Source organism: Phyllostomus discolor, chromosome 3, assembly GCF_004126475.2.
Source record: "Phyllostomus discolor isolate MPI-MPIP mPhyDis1 chromosome 3, mPhyDis1.pri.v3, whole genome shotgun sequence".
Classification (NCBI taxonomy): domain Eukaryota; kingdom Metazoa; phylum Chordata; class Mammalia; order Chiroptera; family Phyllostomidae; genus Phyllostomus; species Phyllostomus discolor.
In genome coordinates, this window is record NC_040905.2 from 90039998 (window position 1) to 90049046 (window position 9049).

Consider the following 9049-nt stretch of genomic DNA (forward strand, 5'->3'; position numbering starts at 1 on the left):
CACTTGCCTCTCTGACAACCTGGCTGGTGAGGATCGGGGACCATCAAGCTGAGAATAAACTGAAACTGCTCTCGATCTTCTGCATTAACTTCTAGTTGTTCTCTAATCCAGAGCAGCAAAGAGCCCTGAGCCAGGGGGCAGTATAGCAAATGAGTGGTGTCACCAATCTCACTGTAACTTTCCATGTTATTGTCTTCATCAGCATCCATGCAGGGACTGAGTAATTATACGATACACACAAGTGTAATAAAATTATGAGGCAGCATAAAAATGTGAAGCAATAACAAAGCAAGAATATAGAATATAGTAGTAAGAGTAGTAGTAGTAGTAGCAGCAGCCCCAGCAACACAGGACACCTGAGCAAATTTTTAGTTTCCACCCAAATGAGGATGGGGGACAGAAATAAGTGCATTAAAAAGATTCCATCCCCCAACTGCTATTAGCAAACTCCAGATACACTCCTATTTTATTTCTTTTCTTGAAACACAAAGATCTTAACTTTCCAACTCCACCTACCTACTTACCTCCCCCACCTCCATCAAGCACCTAGAAATTCCACCCCTGCTTTCTTGTACCTATGATTTTGGACAGACTTCCTTAAAATCTAAAAGCCACCAACACTGCTCTAATAAATCCAGTCATCCTACACCGTTAGGCATCTGCTTCCAGCATGATTACCACATCATGTTTATTCAATATTTAAACCAAAGGCAAGTAGTAAAGGAATTCAACTTATGAAGGAGCCAATGATTTCTTCTCCAACTTCATAAAGTAGCTGCTGTCTACTCTTATTCATCCCCCTCATTTAGGAGGGAGCTTATATTCTCCTCAGCACTTACTTCTTGGGGTTGATGAAAGACCCAGGAATTCAGATCATCCTCCCTTAGAAATCCAGACATCCTACTATACAGTATATCCTTTTTACTCCTGGGACTACATTACAGGTTCCATATTCTCTCCAACACAGCCTTGGGACTTAGGCAGACACATTCAGCTACAGCAGACCAAGAAGAGAAATCAATCTATCTAATTATAAATGATGCCCAGGGCAAAGTCAAGTTGACATCATAACTCAAACCCCAAAGGGATGCCAGCAAAGTCATCTCGGGAAAATTTGTTCAGCTGATGGATGGACAAGTCACTACTGTATGCAGACCTGAACTTACTTTTGGAATTTGGGTGGCAATCAGTGTACGTGGTTCCCCAACCAACAGTGTACTCAGGACCATCTAGATCAGGGGCTCCCAACCCCCAGGCCATGGGCCATATCAGTCTGTGGTCTGTTAGGTACTAAGCCACACAGCAGGAGGTGAGCAGCAGGGGAGCAAGCGAAGTTTCTTCCAGCTCCCCATCGCTCTCTATACCCCATGAGCTCCATCCCTACTATCCCCCACTCCACAGAAAAACTGTCTTCCACAAAACCTGTCCCTGGTGCCAAAAAGGCTGGGGATCACTAAATTCTAGATGATTGCCTTGCACCAGGCAGTGGTCCATAGAGGCAAAAAGGGAAATGGGAACCATTGTGAATGGGGACCACACCACAACATAGTGTCCCTTCCTCTCTCCTTTAGTCCTGTTCGTAAATGAAAATGAACATGCAAGGAAATCATGAATTGGGCTACAGGACCACAAGGTCAGCTATACCACAGGTACAGCACCATAATCCATGACACCTTAGCCATCATCCCTGGCTCTACCCAGTTGGACGCTGGTCAATGTCTTTTGAAAGGTGGACACCCAGTATCCTATCCTAGAGATACTCCACATGTTATAGAAATAAAAGATCCTTTTCACCCTCTCCCAAGCGTGAATCTACTCCCAGTTATACTCCAAGGTTGTCTATGCTAATTGTCATCTCTGAGGTCTCTTTCTCCATTATCTTTCTCAAGTCCTCAGCAGTATTTAAAATGTCAACCACTTTTCCCTCCTTGAAACCCTATCTAATTCTGGTTTTTATAACTACCTAAGTCTCCTGTCTTCCTGACCACTCAGATGCTGTCTCATACCCCCATCCGTGGATGACATTACCCAGTGTTCTATTTGTTAAGCTCTACGCACATCACTTTCTCAAAATCAAGCATGATATCTTGTGCCCTTCTTTGTATTCCACACAACACTAAGGGCAGTAATTTGCCCATGTTGTGACTAATTCATAGTGGTTGCTTGATAAATAGATTAAATGCCCTGTTTCCTGAACTCGAATCTACCCATCTGTCCACTTCCCCTGCTCTCACTTTCTTTCTGAAACCTAAACCCTCTTACCTAATGGCAGGATACCTCTCAACTCCTCGTGTTCTTTCTCTCAATCCTCTATAAAGTCCCCAAAGTCTTTATTTTCCTCTTCATAGCATATCACAGAGCCCTGTTGATGCTTCAACTACTGCCAAAGCACAGCATCTCCAAACACATGGATAATGTGCCACTCAGGTGCCCAAAATGAGGTCAAATATGGAGAAAGGGCAGTTGCAGTAAGAAAGAGAGAACCACACTCCCTAACAGAATAAACTTTGAGGCAGAGAACACAAAAGCAAAGAAGAAATGTGGGACTAAGGCTGTAGGCTAGAGAAGGTTAATCACTGAAGAACAGTATGGTCCAAACCCTCAGAGAAAGAATAATTACTTCCTCTTCCCACATACCAGAAAGCCTTTTCTATTGACGTCTGTAGTCTGTAGAACAAAACAATGTCCTGGGGAGAGGGAGATATAGATCTCCTTTCTGGAGAGAAACTAGACTTGAAGCCCATACCTAAGCAGCATACCTAAGCAGGTGAGGGAAATGTGTACATCAGATTGTATATTGCATTTTTGCTCGAAGACTGAGTTCTTTTTTCCTGAGCTTGAATTGTCATTGTCTTCTCTGTAGCACTGAGCACTAAGAGGAGACAGGGAGCTCAAGCTGGGGGCTGGGAGGATTCCAAATGGCATGTCTGTTGAAATGAGTGAGAGGCTGGGGGAAAAAGAGGAACTTTGAAACCCAGAGTTTATGTAGGAAAACATTATTTCTATTCTATTTCCAAAATGCATTATACAATTTTTTGATTAGACAAGATAAAGATTGATTTACAAAAAGGAAAACTCAGAAAGCAGAGAAGACAGTGTATCAGTCAGGGTCTGGAAAGAAGACAGAAATCACACTAGATTTTAACGAAGAGAATTTAACATAAAGAAGTGTTAACTGGGTATACAAATTTGTTCACAGGTAATTGAGAAAGCAGAAAAAGAACACTAAGGTGTCATGTAGGTTGCAACTTTGGGAAGCAGCTCCCACCCTTGGGGTAGAAGGAGCAAAATGGAGATATTAGAATGATGACAACTTAGGAGAGGAATCCGTGGAGAAAAAACTCAGACGTCAGGGAGGGAAGCTGTTCAACTGGTTCTGCAAGTGTAAGGAAAAACACCAACTGAATTCAGCTTCTGCTCCTAGAAGGAACAGATGCTGCCTGTGTGAAAGTTGCTGCAGCTGATGGGAACAGGATACAAACAGCAATAGCGAGGAATAGAGCCTCTTCTATTTCCTCCAGACGTGCAGTCCTCACTCTAGAATCCTCTGTTGAAAGATCCTAGTAGCGAACCAGCAGTTAGAGCAGAAATGTTTGTAGAGTTCCAGCTCCAGACTTACAAAGTAGATCATAGAAGGGCATGTCTAGAGATGAGAGACAATAGTTTAATTACTGGCAAAGGTAGATAAACCAGCAATTAAACTCATTGCTCAGAAGTTGCTCCATGGAAGCAATAAATTTAGCCTTAGATTTTCTAGCAGCAAGGGCAATGCTAAGGGCATAAAGTGTTTTATTTCCCAGTAAAGCAAGACACAACTTTGGAGAAGACCTTTCTGTTAACTGTAGAAGGCACAGGGAAGGGAGTAGAGTTGTTTGAGGGAGAACTTGAGATAACTAGGTTCCCGAGGAGAATGGGAGTTTGGCTGAGCAGGGTCACAGCTGAAGGACTAAGGGAAGGAAGTTGGGCTCAGAGGATTGCAAGCTGAGGGTCCAGCTTGCTGTTTCCAGGTCAGCAGGTTCCATCACGGGCTATGGTCACTTTCAGCTAACTGTTCCCTGAGTGTTCAGGCAAGGCTGGGTACTGAATACAAAATAAGTACTCACCAACAACCACAGCCAGGTAATTTCAGGCATCTACCTTATCCTGGCATATATTCTGAAAGGCATGGTCTCTAAACATGCTACTAGTCCAAGAAACAACTTTTTTAAATGTTTTTTTAAAGATTTTATTTATTTTTATTTATTTATTTTTATTTTTAGAGAGGGAAGGGAGGGAAAAAGAAAGAGAGAAACATCAATGTGCAGTTGCTGGGGGCCTGGGAATCGAACCTGCGATGCTTTGGTTCCCAGCCTGCACTCAATCCACTGAGCTACACCAGCCAGGGCCTCTAAGAAACAACTTTTAGCATAGTATATAAAGTTCTCAGGAGTCTTCTTGTTATTCTGTTATTTGACTTCTTGGCTCAGCCTATTCCAAACTCAGAAATGTTGTGTGGTTTTGAGTATCCCTGTTTCTCAGCCTGGAATGCCCTTCTGATACTCTGTGCCTAGCTAATCCACAGTCTTCTTTCTAAACCCAACTCAGGTATCTCACCTTTGTGGAATTCTTTCCTAGATCCTCAAAGCTGGGTTGTATGCCTGTCTTTTATATTCTCATAGCTCACTTCTATGATAGTACTTAACATAAGAACCTGTAATTGCCAGGTACATAATCACATGGTCTGATTAATCCAAGTTTTTGCTTTCAAGAAATAGATGCTAATGCTGGCTGATTAAAGAGTAAAAGTATTAATAAAAGGATCTTAGGTATCCCACATGCTGCTGGGAGACTGGAGAAGCAGGCCTGGAAACTAGACTTCCAGGAACTGTACTTTATACCATCAGCACTGCTGCTGCCCAGCTGAGCAGTAGGAGGAATTCCTGCTTTGGTTTACACTGTACCAAGGATGCCATTTCTGTGCTAGGAGCCTGATCTTGCAACCACCACAAATGTTGAAAACTAGGTGCCTGTTACCATCCTCACCAGCAAAATGGATTCTGATGGATCTCATTTTTCAAGTTACTCATGTTTGAATTGAAGGATCTGATATTATGAAGGACAAGAGATGGTTTTAACAAGGAAGGAAAGGCCCATGGTGCAGAAAAAATCAAAAGGTAAGGATTGAACATTGTTCACAGGACTTACCCTCAAAGAGGCTCTTATTCACATTGGTGACAATAGTTGTTGATTAGAGGGAAAGTGGATTGAGAAGTGAAAAGGTCTGAGATTCTGTTTCTCTATTATCTTTAGCCTGAGAGTAGAGTCCACTGAGACTCTAGTTTAGCTTATTAGACTTGCCACTTTGGATAAACCCTTGACCTTGTCTTCTTTCCTTTGCAAGGCTACAATACAGATGCTAGAGAATTAGATGGAAAATACATATAACAAACTTGCATAAAACTAAAAACATACACATACAAAAGAGTGCAATAAAATTGGGGAAATGTCTGTAAGATTGGTGGATTGTATCAATCTTAATATCTTGCATGGGATACTGTACCATAATATAGTTTTGCAAGATGTTACCATAGGGAGAAACTGAGTATGAGAGATTTTTGTATTATTACCTACAACTGCATAATCTACAATTATGCCAATAAAAAATTGGGAATTAAAATAGTTAATTAAAAGAAGGCATGTAAAAGATTTCATATGTCTAAAATTACACACATATATGTTTTATGCATATAGACAACTGTATACAAGGATGGCCTCCAAAACATTAACAGTAATTAACCTTAGGTGGTCACTATCAGGGTAACTACTCTTCTCTGGATCATTGTTAGTTCAGGGTCCCATTATTGCTCTGGTCCTCTTCACAATTCCTATGACCCCTATCCACAAAGCCCCAGAAACCACGGAAGCACTCAGGTGGGGCAGATGAAGGAGAGGAGGAAGTCCACCTCATTGCGGACAATGAGCCACCCTGGGTGGATGCTCTCTGGCAGGGCCAGGCTGGAGGTCATTTCCCAGGCATCCACAAAGGCCACACAGAGGTCAACAAAGGCAGCTCGGAGGAGCCGAGGTGAACCAGTCACTGCCATACATGGACTTGTAGCCGGTGTTGGCCAGTTTGATGACCACAAGAGTGCGGGGCTCCCGGGCCAGCAGTGCAGCCACGGCTGCCTGGATCTGTGCCAGTCGTCGCACAAAGATGGATGGAGGGAAGGTGGTGAAGTGGGCACCCAGCCCCAGCACCACCACCGTGTGGGGCCCCCCAGCCAGGGCCCCCAGCCAAGCCCCCCAGCTCCCGGACCACGGAGTGCAGGGAGGCCACTGGAGTGCGCAGGGAGCGCAGGGGCCAGCTGTGGAACCGCCAGTGCAGCACTATGTTCCGAGTGGTCTCCACCGCCATCAGGGGCCCTGTCTGATACGTGGCATGTAGATCCATGGGCTTCAGGGCTGGGGGAGGCAGAGACAGGAGGCTTAGGGGTTAATATAGGGTTAACCCCTATATTATTATATTATAGGGTGTACCATCCTCTTGTAAAGATGAAAATGCTACTCCCCATTTCCTAGGACATAAGCATTTTGTTTCTAAACCCGAATGAACCCCTGCCCCCAAGTTTTCAATGTTGCCCAGGATCTCACTTTTATCCCTCCACCCACTATTCAGTTTGCTTTTATTTCTTTAAGGCATTCTACTTTCCTCTGTTGGGTGACCTCTTGCAAAAAACTTTCTCTTGTCTTCTGTAACACATTATATCCCCTTTTTTCTACCATTCAGGTCACTCTTTGCTCAATTATTTGCTTCATATTTTCCTTGCACTATGTAAATGAGGCATTCCTTAAAATTCTATCATTATTGTCCACTTTTCTTTACCATCTACCTTTTGAGGAATACATTCACTTCTACCTCAGCAAGCTTCAATTCCACACTTCCAATTTCCCAATCAGTATTTTCTCTCTGATGGTCCACCATGGCCTCGAACACTTTATATATTGCCTTGGCAAATGAATACACCATTTCTACACAAATCCCTCTCTCTACATCCTGAGTTCCCAATGTTTTATTTTTTCTTAGCTTTCCATGGGGAGGCTTTAGTCATTTCTGATACTTCTCTATTCTTAATCTGAAGTCAAATAATTCACCAAATCTTATTCATTATTTATTTTTAAGTTTTTCTATGTCCAATTCTTGCATCTAGCTTTTAGCTCAGGCTTTAGATAACTCTTGGCTACATTGATCTAGTAATATTTTACATGTGCAGATAGCCACTGTTCTGGGTACTTTTGTACAGGTGAAAAAGAGACCAACGTCCTTGTCCTCATGGAGCTTATTATCTCTTGGGACAGAGAGAGAGATCCTGATGTAGAAGGGAGGCTGAAAATTTTGAAGAACTGGAAGGAGGTTTGTGCTCTTGGAGCATAATGAAATGTCATAAGGTGAGGTAAGAGATATAGGCAAGGTCTGGTCAAGTAGTCCCATATAGATCATGTCAAGGAAAATTTGAGTCCATTGAAGGAGATTGACATGATCCAATTTACATTTTAAAAAGCTTATACTTCCTCCTCTGTGGAAACCTGGGGTGGAGGCAGCGGTACTAAAAAGTGAAATGGGGGGCTTCTGGTCAAGATGGAAGCATAGGCAGACATGGCTTGCATTTCTGCACAACCACATCAAAATTACAACTAAAATGTAGAACAACCACCACTCAGAACCATCAGAAATCAAGTTGAATGGAAGTCTGACAACTACAGAATTAAAGAAACCACATCCATCATGACAGGTAGGAGGGGCAGCAGGCACAAAACGAGCTGGTCTCTCACCCACATGCGGTGGATAAAAATTTGGGAGGAATATATCGGGAGCAAGGAGTCCCAGTCCCACACCAGGCTCCCAAGCCCAAGGTTTCAGTGCCAAGAAGATAAGTCCCCACAACTTCTGGCAGCAAAACCAGCAAGGATTGAGTTGGTAGAAGAAACTTCTTGAGCCCCAAACAGTTCCTTTTAAAGAACCCACACACGGACTCACCTATGCAGACTCACTCCCTCTGAGCTATAGCACCAGGGAGGCAGCTTGAAGGGCACAAGGGGCATACTGGGAGAGGCTGAAGTGTATGGCATCAAGGTGAGCAGGGGCCATTGTCCCTTTGCTGATCCCTCCCCATGCAGAGCCATGGAGCTGGCAGGCAGGTGCCATATTTGAGACTCCATCAACCTGGCTACCATTGTTTGACCTGCCTTGGAGATCCCCAGAGACTCTAGCCCACCCAAGCTGCTTTTCCATAACTTCCTAAATCCTATCAAACAAGCAACAGCTGGCCTCAGTGAGCTCCAGGCCAGGCACTAGCAGCAGCCAGATTAGTTTCACAGCTTGCCTTTGCTTGGGAATCTCTAAGCCCACCACAAATAGTACCCTTCTCATGGAACTTTCTAGGTCAGGAAGGGTGGCCTCAGGCAAAACACAGGTGGGGGCTGACCTCGGCTTGCACCACCTGGGAAACCCCAAGGCCTGAAAACCCAGTGGACAGATACAGACCACTTTGGAGCACCACCACCCTGCCCCCTGCACAGCTCATCCTCCATGGAGGGCAGAGATTGGTAGTCAATGGTCATACCCAATCGTTGAAGCTGACTGACCTGGGTAAATCCCTCCCATTGATCTGCCAACAGCAATCAAAGCTCAACTATAAGAGGAGGGTGTACTCAGCCCCCAAGAAGGGTGCACCTCTAATACCCAGCTTGGGTGATAGTGGACGCTATGCCACTAGACCCTATAGGACACATACTACATTAGGCCACCCTACCAAGACACAGAGTCAAAGCAGCTCTATGTAATATGTAGAAACAAACACAGGGAGGCTGCCAAAATGAGGAGACAAAGAAACATGGCCCAAGTGAAAGAACAAATCAAAACTCCAGAAAAAGAGCTAAACAAAATGGAGATAAGATAAAAAAAGATCCAGTCAGAAATGAAGGATTCACTAATTGAAATAAAGAACAATTTACAGGGAAATAACAGTAGAGTGGAAGAAGCTAAGAATCTAATTAATGATTTGGAACATAA